The sequence below is a fragment of the Humulus lupulus genome, chromosome 4 (genome assembly GCF_963169125.1).
Source record: "Humulus lupulus chromosome 4, drHumLupu1.1, whole genome shotgun sequence".
Lineage (NCBI taxonomy): Eukaryota > Viridiplantae > Streptophyta > Magnoliopsida > Rosales > Cannabaceae > Humulus > Humulus lupulus.
The window spans coordinates 190,935,254-190,945,318 of record NC_084796.1 but is presented as its reverse complement, the minus strand read 5'-3'; the positions used below and the strand labels follow the sequence as shown (position 1 = coordinate 190,945,318).

The 10,065-nt window shown below is 40.8% G+C and overlaps 1 long non-coding RNA gene and 1 pseudogene across 1 annotated transcript; both read left to right on the top strand.

Moving 5' to 3' along the window:
• The first annotated feature begins 4,883 nt into the window (after positions 1 to 4,883).
• LOC133829341 (uncharacterized) lies at positions 4,884 to 7,809 on the top strand. Its single transcript, XR_009891700.1, has 2 exons — positions 4,884 to 5,136; positions 7,612 to 7,809. It is a non-coding gene; the product is annotated as an uncharacterized LOC133829341 (long non-coding RNA).
• LOC133831071 (uncharacterized) lies at positions 5,670 to 6,632 on the top strand (annotated as a pseudogene).
• Positions 7,810 to 10,065: the final 2,256 nt, after the last annotated feature.

Here is a 10,065-nt window from a genome sequence, read left to right as displayed (position 1 = left end):
TACGCATCTAACATAGGGCATGGAAGACCCCATGAGATAGAGTTTTCCATCCATCATGACGTATCTAGGAGCCTAGTATTGAAGTTTTCTTGTGACAGACCTATCTATGGGTAATTCCCTATTGGTTAGGTGCTGTATGAGAGGGCCAATCTAGGACGTAGAATAATCGATGGCGTTGATGATTGTGGGGGCTTGAATATTGGACGCAGGTAGATGGTCGATCGGGACTACTCTGAAGAGTTCCACTTCAACATCCGTGGCCAATTTTGCCAATGTGTCTGGAAACACATTCTGTTCCATGAGGATTTGGCGGATGAAGTATTTCTTGAAAGATTGAAGTAACTCTCGGGTTTGCATCACGTAGGCGGCCATCTTCTCCCCCTTTGTTTGGCACTCCCCCAAAATCTGCCTGACCACCAGTTGGGATTCAATGTGGACTTCAATATTTGCTGGCCCTACCTCCCGGACCAAGCGTACTCCGGCCAACATTGCCTCGTGCTCAACCTCATTGTTTGACGCTGCAAACTGGAAACGTATGGCACTTTGCAACTGGTGACCTTGAACGGATGTCAAGATGATCCTGGCCCTGATCCCATTTCATTGGAGGCTCCATCGACAAAGATCTTCCACAAGGGCATTATTGGGTCGACGGGTTCTTCATCTTCACTTATCCCGATGCATTCTAAGATGAAGTCAGCCAGGGCCTGTCCCTTGATAGAAATCCTGGGGACATACACAATATTAAACTAGCTAAGCTCCATGGCCCACTTCAAAAGTCTTCTCGTTGATTCGAGTTTTTGTAGTACTTGTCGTAGGGGATGGTTAGTCAGCACCTTGATGGAGTGGGCCTGGAAGTAAGGTCTCAACTTCTTGGAGGCGTTCAGTAAGAAAAATGTCAACTTCTTGATCAAGGGGTATCTAAACTCCACGCCCAGCAACCTTTTGCTTATGTAATAGACCGGAACTGGACCATTCCCTCTTGTCGAACTAAAGTCGCGTTGATGGTGTTTTCTGACACTGCCAAATACAGCTACAATGGCTCCGCATCCACTGATTTCGACAAGATTGGCGCTTGGGTCAGATCTTCCTTCAATTTTTGGAAGGCCACTTCACATTCGGTTGTCCATTCAAACCTCTAGTTCCGTGAAGTACATTGAAGAACGGGAAGCACTTGTCTGTGGAATTTGAGATGAAGCGACTCAAAGATGCTATTCTTCACGTCAAGCATTGAATGTCTTTGTGCTTCTATGGCGATGGCATCTTGATCAAGACCCTCATCTTGTCCGAGTTGGCTTCTATTCCTCTCGAGCTTACTATGAAGCCCAGAAACTTCCTGGATGCCACACCAAAAGTGCACTTTTTGGAGTTCAGCTTCATCCCATACATCTAGATGATGGTAAATGCTTCTACCAGGTCATCTGCATGTTGAGCCAAGGTCTTTGATTTTACCAACATATCATCTATATAGACCTCCATGTACCTCCCCATTTGGTTCCAGAACATCCTGTTGACCAGTCTCTGATAGGTGGCCCCAACATTTTTAAGCCCAAAGGGGATGACGATGTAGCAGTATACACCCTTGTCCATCTGGAAGCTGGTGTGTTCTTGGTTTGCTACGTGCATTGAAATCTGGTTGTAGCTGGAGTAAGAGTCCATGAAGCTTAACAACTCATACCCGACGTAGCATCCGCCATTTGATCAATTTGGGGTAGAGGGAAGCAGTCTTTTGGGCAAGCCTTGTTAAGATCCATGAAGTCGATGCAAGTCCTCCATGTTCCGTTTGGCTTTGGTACCAACACCGAATTGGCCATCCAAATGGGATACGGGGCCTCCCGAATGAAATTGATTGAAGACAATTTCTCTAATTCTAAATTGAGGGTCTTTGACCTTTCCGCGCCTAGGGGCCTTCGCTTCTGTCCGACGGGAGTTGCATTCCTGTCAATGTTCAGGGCATGAAATATGACATTGTTGTCGATCCCGATCATATTTGAATGAGACCAAGCCAGGACGTCCTGGTTCTCCTTCACCCGGGAAATTATGGCAACCCTAACCTCTGACTTTAAGTTTCTCCCTACCCGGATCACTCTGGTCAGATCGATGTCACTAATGAACACCTCCTTAACTTCCTCCATGGTCTCTAGCGCCATATTCGCCTCTATCTGCGAATCCAATTCGTCGTCCTCCCGAACCACCCTCCGTGCTGGCTGTGGTGGTTGGATTGGATCAGTGTTTTCCTCTTCAAGAGGCTCCTCACGGACCATGAAGATTGATCGGGTGGAGATGTGATAACACTTCCAGGCACTCTTATGATCTCCCCATACAGTTCCCATGCCTCCATTATCACATGGGAACTTCATGCAGTGGTGGCAGAGGCAGGTGATTGCGCAGAAGTCAACTAAAGCGGGATGATCAAAGATCACATTGTACGCAATGGGGTAGTCCACCGCTATGAAAGTGCAATACTTGAATGAGCCCTGAACCTCGTTCCCCAATGTCACGGGTAGCCCATTGAAGCCGTAGATCTATGTTGGGCAGGAAATTAGATCTGCCTCTATTAGGCCAATCGCTGTGAATGTCTGCTTGAATAGGACATTGACAGAGCTCCTATCATCTACCAACACTCGGGATACCCTATTGCTGTAGTTCGGACCAAGGCGCACACCTCATGGTCGTGATCGAGCTTGCTAAGGTACCTTTTCGAATTGTTCCAAGATGGTCCTCCTTGGTACAGGCCTCTTGATATGGTGGCCACGTGGCCATCTACCATAGGAGGCACGGTTCCGGGAGGATATGGCATCTCGAGCTTAGGAGCCATAGGGCCTCCAGGTGATTGCACTATTGGGGCCCCCTGAATGGCCTGTGCTGCCAATCCACGAGCGTACCTTCCCTGAGGAGTTCGATATGACCCTTGGGCACCCGGGGCCAAAGGTTTTCTGGGAGCTACTGGCATTCTCGTAACTGCCATTGGCATCCTGACCCATTGGTGGAGATTTCCCCGTTTGATCAGGCTCTCGTTCTCATCCTTTAGCTGACGACATTCCTCGTTCATGTGGCCTACGTCCTGGTGGAAGCACACCTTTTGCTGGTGTTCCTTGAATTTTTTCTGCTTTGAACATGTGGCTTGGTTTCCGGTAATGGACTACATTGCCTATTGCAAGTTAGATGTTTTCTCGAGTTTCTACCAAGTTGGTATACTTTGAGAATTGGGGCTCGTACCCCCTCTTTCCCTTATTTGAGGGCTCAGATTGGTTCTGACTTTTGCGTGATCTCTTTCCCCGGGAAGGGTTTATGCATTCCTCAGCTGCTTCAACCTAAGGCAGTTGGGCACCCCTGAGAGCGGCACTATACCCAGAGGGTGCCACTCCGTACCCGGAGAATGGGGTTGATGGAGATGGAGCATATCTCGTCGAAGTTGACCCATAGACCGTTGGGGTCATGAATGGCATCCCAAGGGCCCCAACAGATCCGGATGCCGCTAGTGTTGCCGGGTAGATATTTGCCAGATATTGTGTTCCATATCTGGTGAAGGTTTGTGCTATTTCCTAGGTTGCTGGCTGCCACCCAAAGGCTTGGATTATATCTTCCTTCCAATTGATGAAACCTTGTCCCCTTCTGATGAATTCTTCATAGGTGATCGCCTTATTGCGTTGCATGTTGTCTCAGAGAGGGGATCCAGCTCTAATTCCAGATTGGAGAGCTACCAAGCATTGTCCGTCATCCACCTTAGTTTTTGAGGCTTCCTTCATGAAGCGTTGGATGTAAGCCCTAAGAGTCTTTGTGGGATGCTATTTGATGTTGGCCAGTGCGCTGACTTCCATGTCTAGCTTTATGGCGACCGCGAACTGTTTATGGAACGCTAATTGCAATCCAAACCAAGACTAGATCGACCTCGTCTTAAGTCTTTTCCATCACTCTTCTGCGAGTCCAGCCAGAGTGATTGAGAAACATAGGCACATGTCGTTGTCATAGACATGGGCTACAGTCATCAGGAGATTGTAGCGAGACAAGTGATCATTGAAGTCAGTGTTCCAAGTATAGGCGGGTATATCCGACATCTTGAACCCTTTGGATAGCACGACGTCCAGGATGTGCTTGGCGCATGGTTCTTTTTCTTCTTCTTCAGAATTAGAACCTCTGCCTTCTTGCTTTTGGATCAGGCAGTCCGTGACCTTTCTAAGAGCAGCCAGCTGTTCCATGAATTTCCTGGCCATTCCATCGTCCAGGGGGACTCTTTCATTCCTCCTGTTGTTGAGGTTATTCCTCAATTTGCCTCCTCGAGGGCGAATCATTTCTTTGTGGGACCACACCTTTCGGGCGTTGAGGTCGTCGCATAAGTCCACTCGGGAAGTGTCATCTCCCAAACTGATTGGTTCTGGCTCTTCTCTGTGTTTACACCCTCTGTGATCCTTGTTCATGGAGGTGCTGGGATAAAAGCACCGTCTCTGATCGTCCTGTCTGGGGACGTTCCGGGGCTTAGTACCCTGCGGGAGCTTCCCCTACGCATTGTTCAGATGATCTCGTCTTGGGACATGATTCATTTGTTCTTTCCTAGGGAATTGCCCTGGTTTAGCTTGATTTTTGGAACGAGATGAGCTCTCTTTTGGGGGTTTGCTTTTTCAACAGGCACTACACCACATACCTATTTCCATAACACATGGATATAATACTAATGAAAAATTATTATGATATATACATATATGTGAAAAAAGAGGCGGTAATTTATTTTGGGTGCCCGCCACTTGTAAAAGTTATATTTTTTCAGACTAATTCCTTCTTCGTTTTCAGAAGAAGAAGTCAATCCCCTGCTTCGGCTTCGACCACTCGTTTTCTTCTTCGGCCATGGTGTCTTCGATGTCAATCCCTTGCTGTCTATATAGGAATTAAAGATTCCATTTTCTCAATACCCATTTTTGAAATTTTAAAGAGAAAGAAGAAAAATATTCAATTTGGAGTGTTTATCGGTCATCTTCTCCATTGATAATAACTCTTTTCTTTCTCTCACTCTCTCTTCGACTGCATTTTCGGTTGGGAATTTATCAAGCTTCTGATCCGACGGCTCAGGATCTCCTGGTCCCTCTAATCGTACTCCCAGGATTTCTTTGTCAGTCTCACCTCTTCTTCTCTCTCCATCTTTACGTAAGTATCTCTATCTCACTCTACATGCCTTTTTCTCTATATTCCCCTCCCCCCCCCCCCTTTCTCTCTTTCTGTCTCTCTATATATGTATATATATGTATATGTATATATGTGTGTATATCAATCTGTGAATCATTGTCCGTATGTATTTATTTCTTTTTATTTTTGGGGGTTCTTTTTATTTCATTCATGCTAAAGTTTAATAATCATGCTTTATTTATATCTAATTATCATTATTAGCATCATTACGATCTTGATGTATTGTTATTACATGCAATGGTTTTAACTTTTGATCAATTGTATGATGATGACTTTTGTAATGGGTTCTTTCTTTGATTGAAAAGATTAATTCATAGTTGCACGTGTGAAGATTTCATAGCTTTTTTGCTTTAATTAGTTTGATGTTCTCTTATTCTTTTTCCTCTTATATGTTATTAGCTTAATTGTTAAGTCAGTTTTGGATTCCAATGCTTTTACTCTAGGTGAATTAGTTCAACGAAAATTTTGAATTATATAGCTCTATGGTAGTATTTGGTTCTTGTGCTATATATGCATGTGAGATTTAATTCTTAATTTTATTAGCTTGGTGGGTTTGTGTGTGATTTCTTTCCGGGTAAGGGTACTTTTCTTCATCAATATAGCGAATAGCCATGGAAAGCGGAGAAAATTTTCTGAAGAAAAATGGGTTGGATTGGTGAATCTATCGACTCAATCAAGTCCATTCAGATCCGCCAGCTCCTCACTCAGACCATCAGTCTTGGCTTGATCGTTACTTCTGCGTTTATAATATGGAAGGCATTGATGTGCATGACCGGCAGTGAGTCACTTGTTGTAGTTGTTCTATCTGGAAGCATGGAACCGGGCTTCAAGAGGGGGGATATATTGTTCTTACACATGAGTAAGGAACCTATTCGTGCCGGGGAGATTGTTGTTTTTAATGTTGATGGCCGTGAAATTCCAATTGTGCATCGTGTCATCAAGGTTCACGAATGAAAGGATACTGAAGAAGTTGATGTCCTAACAAAAGGAGATAATAATTATGGGGATGACAGGCTATTGTATGCTCATGGCCAGCTCTGGCTTTAGCGGCACCATATCATGGGCAGAGCTGTAGGGTTCTTACCTTATGTTGGCTGGGTAACTATTATTATGACCGAAAATCCCATTATCAAGTATATTCTCATTGGCGCTTTAGGATTGCTTGTTATAACTTCAAAGGACTAAATGAAGCAGATTCTTGGTGTGGTCCAGCCAAGTAATTTTACCAGAGCATGGCCAGGGGTCACTCGAGTTTTAGATTATCACTATCCTTTGTTAACGACCCAGGTTGATTTTCAAATGATGAGAGATGTATCAGAAGTGTTGGTAGATGTTTCTAGTTTTTTTAGTCTCCCCCCTATATCCTGTTGTTGGATTCTTATTTAATCATAAACCTCACATATTAACTGGGTTAGTGGTTTATCATGTTAGAAATAACTTGGTAGTTTTCTCCTTAATGTTTTCTTAAAATGCCTTATCTTGCAGAGGGGTTTTGCTTCGTATAAACTGGTACGTTGGTTTTGCTTAAAAAAAAAAATAGCGAATAGCCATGTATAATCCGTTATATTGTATATATAACAGCATGTAGGTGCCTTTTTATAGATTTCTTTTATTTATTGTATGAAGTTTTTTGTAGTGTTTGGGATATATAATTAGAAGAGTTAATTGAGATACTAATTATATTTTCAGGTTGTCATAGTTTATTATAGTTGAAGTAAACATGGCCTTAATTTATAGATGTGTTGGATAGTATAGGAGGCTGTGAAACATGTCCCAATGATTGTTTCTTGTTAGTGCGCCAGAATTTTATCTTTTTGGTCTGGTTTTATATGACGTGGTTTTAATCGAGGGTGAATTTTAAGGAGAGTTTTTTGGGATTTGTTATTTCTACTTGGAAAAGTATTTTTCAATCATATAAATGCATTTTTTCCAGGTGGAATTTAGTATAGAAGTGGGTTTACTTTATGTAGAAGAGTGTGATAGATGGCACGATGATCGGTATGCTAATATATGTAGGATTGTGGAATTTAGTGTTGAAGTGGTTATGACTTTATATAGAATGGTGTTTGATTTTAGTACAACTTGTAGGGACTGTACCTACATGTCGGGCAAACTGGATTTGATTTATGGCCTGACTAATCTCTCATGTTTTCATGGAATATATGTTTCAAACATGTAGGCCTTAGTGGTATTATATTGTAGGCATTAAATGCAACTGTCATAGCATTCAAAGTAATGAACTGTTATCTACAAATGGGGCCTTGAAAATTGAACAAATTATTACAGCTTTCTCTATGTTTTTTGTTTTCAGATTTTTATGGTCATCCACTGATTCCACTCTCATTTAATCCCTATCTTTTTCTTTATTGGATAATTCATTTTCAGTTAATGCAAACTTTACCTTTCTTATGCTGTATTTTTATGCTAAATTTGTAGGGAGCTGAACTTCTCTGACGGTCAGCCCATGGAGCCTAATGGTGATAGGAGATTACGGGCAAACCATCATAGTAGTCGAGAAAATGGTGATGTTAATCATTTTAGTGCTACTGATGACCTTGATCCATGGACAGCATGGGCATACAAGCCTCGGACCATTTCGATGTTACTTATCGGTGCATGCTTTCTCATGTGAGAGTTCTGCCATTTAAGACTTCCCATGTTGACAGTGATTTTTTTATTTATACCAATTATGCAATTCTTTGCTAATTAAATAGTGCTGCAATACATTTGTGGAAGATTACACTGATGGTAGATCGTGACTTAAATGTTCTTCACCTTTACTATTATCTTTCAGGTTGATCACTATATTTTTACCTGAACAAAAGGTTGCGTTCCTTTTAGGAGTTTTATGTCTTCTGCAATCGCTGCTAGTTGCATCTATCTTTTTTATTGTTGGATTTTACTGGTTTCTCTTAGGATGGGGACTTTACTGGGTGGTGGATAACTTATGGCTATCTAGAAGTTGGAAGATTGAACTTCTGAAGTTGCAAAATAATGATACAGTATTTTTGTTTCTTGATCATTCTCATGAAGTACTAAGAGATTGTTTTTGCTTTTTATTTTCTTGATGCATTTACTAGTTGGGTAAGCGGGGTCTTGGATCAGAAGGCAGTGCATCTGGAGATGTTGTTACATCAGTTAAAAGGTAGGCTCTTATTTGTTATTTTTGTTTACCTATTTATGTAGTTTCTACTTTAATAGTTGGTGTAATTTGTTTTAAAACTCTATGTCTACTCTTTCATATAGGGGCTTATGGGCAATGATAGCAGTTTTTCTCGCTTATTGCTTGCTGCAAGCCCCATCATCCTAAGTCCTTTGATATATTTTGTTCTGAACAAACTTTTTTCTTTGTACAATTGCTTAATTGGTTCTATTATTCTGTTCTTCTAACATATCATTGTACTCAGCTACCTTGATTTCAAGATAGAATTTTGGTTTTTTGTCACACAAAGTTATCTTCCTTCAACGTTTATTTTGTCTACCTTTGATAGTTTCCATTTGTAATCTATTGATAAATGTTTGATTGGCATGCTTAATAATATTAATCATGAAGAGAAGAGTGACTGGTAGCCATAGTTTAAAAAAAGTCCTTTATTGGGAAGTCTTTAATTTAGTCACCTTTCTGTGTAACTAGTTACACTATACAGAATAACGATAATATTTTATGCATCTTTAATAATGATTGTTATATAAAATATGAGTTTCATAGTTCACTAGGATTTTTCTTATTTTGAAGGAAGGGCATTGGGATAAAATGGTCTAGATGGAGTTGGATCTCTAGGATGATTGTACATGTAAAGAGAATGAATAGAAGAGAGCTTGAGTGTTTTTTGCTTGGTTCTTTGTAAAAGAATTAGCATAAAACATGTGAACTATTTTATGTCTGGTTTATGCTAGAGTTTCAAGGGGTATTCAGTTGAATCCTGTATCTTGTTTTCTGACATAAATTCATACAGGATTTTGATCAGACCGCATCCAACAATCCTGTATTAGGATACTAACTTTTTCTTTTCTACATGCTAAGAAACGAGAGAGAGAGAGAGAGAGATTAGGAAGAAGAGTGTTGCTAGCAGTCTCACTCCCAAATATATATATAATTATATATACAGTTACAATGTACATCCTTATCATACTGGTTTTGTATAGTTCATCAGCAATTCTCATTCTCCACATATTTAAGTTGTCCGAATTGTTAAGGATATTATTTTTGCCAAACAAAGTTGGATAGGTGTTTATTCTGGCTATATAGTGACTGTAGTTAAGGTGTTTGGCAAAAATAATATCCTGGCTATATAGTGGCTGTAGTTAAGGTGTTTGGTCAAAGGCAGCCCTCTTTAATGCTTTAAATTTTGTTATCTATGTTTCTATAAATCCGCTTGTATTCAGACCATTTATTAGAAATTTTGTTCTGCATTATGCCAACACTACAACAATTATGCCCATATAATGCTTTCCCAACAACACTAACTGTTTTGGTTAGTTAGTTGTTCATTGTAACTAATTATTGTTATTTTGTAGATTACTTACTTTATTAGTTTTGGTCTTTTCTGTATATATACTCTTTTGTATCATTACTTCTTTAATGAGAATTGATTCTATTAATTCAGTCACTAAGTTTGATTCTATTTGCTTTTCTCTTTTTCCTCATCTGGGTTGACGATGGTTCTTGGCTGTGGACGGGCTATTCTAATTATTTTTCTTCTGTTTGGGTTTGCGTTATGCAGGTTTGTAGGCGTGATGGTGGTGGTGGTGAGGGTTCGTGGTAGTGGCTCAAAGGGCAAAGGGTGGTGTCTTCTTCATATCAATGTTTGGGTTGTTGAGTGATGCCGAGATAAGATTTTATTTTCATTTAAAAATGGGTTTATAAATTTGATTATTTTACTTTTGAGA